Here is a 3,762-nt window from a genome sequence, read left to right on the forward strand (position 1 = left end):
TGGCCAAGAGAGGTCACAACACACGCAAACTAGTGTTTAGTAGTAATACAAAGCAGACGACGCATCTGCTCAGTTTTGGTGTGAATACACATGTGCTGCCGCTACACTTGTGGACTGCCGCGTGAACGCTTCGTGAATGAATTGCTTGCGGTGTAAATGAGGCCTTAGCCTGGTCTCATAAGCCCCTTTTCCACTGCACAAAAAGCCCGCTAACATCCGCTAACATCTGGGTTTTAAACGTAATGGGAAAAGTTACAATTGGCATTCACACCCTGGTCAAATGACTCTGCAGTAGTCAGGGGTATTTATCGGCTCCGGCTCTGAGGCTCCGGCTCGGCTCTGCGTTGCCTTTGCATTGGCATTATTTTCATGCTGCCAGCATGAAATTTTAACACATTTGTGCCCACCACCACGGAATGCGTTGTTTTGTTTTAATTTGTAATTTGTTTTAACAATAAAAGAAACACACACAATAGACATAAAGCACCCAGTGCCATTTACAGAAAAAGAAGGAAAGACAGGGGAGTATATCGAGAACAGTCCAAATCTGTCATGCGTTGGAGGTTGTGTGCATTTCTGTGGGACTGTGTTGTGAGTTTATAAGTAGTTGTTGATTTCCAGAGAAAAATCCTCACAAGAACTTTAAACCAAAGTAAATATCAATAAAAGTAATTTATATGTGGAAACTTTACTCTCCTTAATTGCACGTTTGTCTAGACAAACTGAATAAATCAGTGGGAAGTGAACCAACTGAACACTGTCTGTCTTCACCTATGTCTGTACATTACATAGGCCTAATTCTTACCAGAGAACTTTCATGGAAGTTATTAGAGGCTTGTGAACCTGTAATATAAAGTGTTACAGAGATTTGTAACATAATATTTATCAATGTTTATGTGGGGTGTTTTTGAGCTGCGTCCTTCCCACATCCGCCGCCCACCCCCAAAAGGGCAGTTGTCTAACAGATGAATCTCTCCTTCCTCTTGCCTTTCACACATTCTCAACACTGATTCAAAGACTGTCATGATTCATAAAAGGAATGAGGTTTGCTGTGTGAAAGTTCAATATTTAATTTTAAATTGCATGATTAGTTACAGTACTTCCAGAAATTCTTAATTAAGATTCATGCTTTGAATTTACAAGAAACTAAAGTGGGTAATTAGACCTGGGAATAATTTATGAGGATACATCCATTTACTTGATTTTTTTAAACATTCAGTTTGTATCTGACAAAAGGTTAAACTGCATATCTGTCAGCATTTTGTATCTTCAAACTCAGTGGGGTTGTATAATGTAATTTAAATCATTGGTGTGTAGATCAAAAAGTACAACCTCATCTTTTCCCATAAATGTACATACCATTTAAAAGTGCTACACTCTTTTTAGAGTGCGATTCAGATAAGGGGATAGGACATTTTATTGGTATGGCTACAAAGCACACAGAGTGGCTTCTATCCTAGCAGGTGTCTCATCTTTCAGAAGTCCCATATGTTCACTCCATCAAAGCTAAACACTTGGGCTTCCCTGTGCTCGTGGAAGTGCACTGAGAGAGTTAGGTTCCCAGGGTAGAGCATGGAAATGCCTTTAGCAGGGTGTGTTCATGCACCTGTCAGGGGTACACTGGAGCATTTGTGTGCTAAATGCACAGGTTCAAGACAGGTTGTAGACTGATGTTGGGACACATTTGTTTTAGGATTTAGATGTTTTTTGCATCTGCTTTAAGAGCTACTAATAAAAGGCAGAAATAGTCCATACTACATGTTCATAAAATCGATAAATACATTCAGAGATTAATTTGCACTGCTATATTGTCAGTTTTGGTGGGTATAAAAATTGAGTAATATTAATGTGTGGCATAGTCCAGCTTATTCTAAATCCGAAGTCGTCGCAAACCACCACTTTGTGATTTTTGCGTCAACACCAGACGCCAGAAGACACCTTTCTCAGCAATATGATATGCGGCCAGGTGGCATCAGTATGTAACGCAGCTGGATGTAACCTTTCAGTGTTATGATATGCTGCCAGTCGGCCAGGATGGCACCTGTTGCGGCAGGATGATACAAGGCCGGGCAGTGTCAGTATGTATCATGATCAGTCTTAACATTTCACTTTCTATGATACACCAACGGTCGGCTGAAAGGGCACCTGTCACAGTGGTATGATACACCACTGGACATTGTCAGATTGAAATGCTGTCAGTAACAACATAATACAAGGAGTTGGAAAGTCCATATAGGGTGGGCAGGAGGGGTGGTGGATGGATCCAACAAACCCCTGGTTTTCACATGGTAGCCCGGTGTTCGCTTCCCAAATGCCGAACCGAGATGTTTTTTTCTGAAATTAAACCAAGTGTCCTGGAACTTCAACAGCAGACACAGAGGGACACCTAGTTCGTAACATGCAGAAGTGAAAGGCCACTAGCAAAGTGGCAATATGTGTTGACTTGGGATGAGAACATGTTGCGTATTCTCTGTCATTTAGCTAAACTGTTTTATATTTTGAAAAAATTCACTTGGATTTCCTTTTTTTCATATTATATTATTGTATGAGGACTTTGTTGTGCTCGATGCTTTTTTATGAAGTTGCCACCCACATGCTAAATTTGCTAGGTTGTAGGAAAATGCTTTTGTTTCCCCAGATGTTTTACATGAGTCCCATCTGCTGATCTATATTACTCTAGGATAATCTTGCCAACTGCCACTTATCTGTTCCTTACCCTAAACAATCAAAGAGATCCCCTGAGCTTTTAATTCATCTGCGTTGCATCATGGCATACATCTGGGACCGCTTGTTTGTGGCATTTGAAGCCTCTCCGATGAGCGGATGGAACCTGAGACCATGTACGTTCCCATGAGTTCATGATGTGCTTCATCTCCCCTGCTCCACCATGCTGTTGAGCCCAAACCGCAGCAGATGTTATTGAGTGCACATTTGTAAATATTTACCCTGGTGAGGAGCCCATGAAGCTGAGGGAGGTGCTCAGTCGATGGTGATGCTGACGGAGCGGCAGATATTGGCCTCTGAATTAGCCCGTGTTTTCAATCTTGGAGGTCGTGTTGAAAAGGCACTGCAGCATTACAGCACATTCCAATTTCACAGAAAAGGCTTGGAGGAAGTTTAAACCTAAACTATAGGAGACGGTCATTAGGTTTGGTTGTAGAACTGGCAGTTATATGCTCTGAACTGAAGCCATAGCCGGAGGGGCTAAAGTGGAGTAATAAGCTTCAGATAAGTACTCTTATAGTGCCCCCTGCAATGATTTCACATTACAGTTCCTTGCTGAACTTTAGTGGTTGAGATATACTGATACACACTTTATCATATTAACCTTACAGCTGATCAGGCTGATTTGAACGGCTAATGTTGGTTTATGACTGTTCTTTTAAACGAATGGAAGGAAAACCTTTATTTAACCTCTCCCAAGAGAGCACGCAAGAGCCATGTGCTTTAAGAACAAGGAGAGGAAGGGGGGTAAGGATTTACTTTTAGTCTGATATGAAGTCTGACCTGCTGCCAAGTGATATATCCCAGGAGAGAGGGGTCAAAATGTGCCGCGCTGCTCACAGCCCCCCGTCTTTCTAATGAAGATAAAACAGGCACGCTGCACTGCATTTTGCCTGGATGCAAGCCATTACCACAGCTAATTGGTAATTACTAGATTAATCAGTAAAGGAGGTACCTTTAAAGGAGTCACTCAAAGGCAGGTCTTTCAATTTGTGGAAGTTTAGTATTAAATGCTTGCTGTGTCTGGACTCTGATTGT

This window comes from Epinephelus fuscoguttatus, linkage group LG1, assembly GCF_011397635.1.
Source record: "Epinephelus fuscoguttatus linkage group LG1, E.fuscoguttatus.final_Chr_v1".
NCBI classification, from domain to species: Eukaryota; Metazoa; Chordata; class Actinopteri; order Perciformes; family Serranidae; genus Epinephelus; species Epinephelus fuscoguttatus.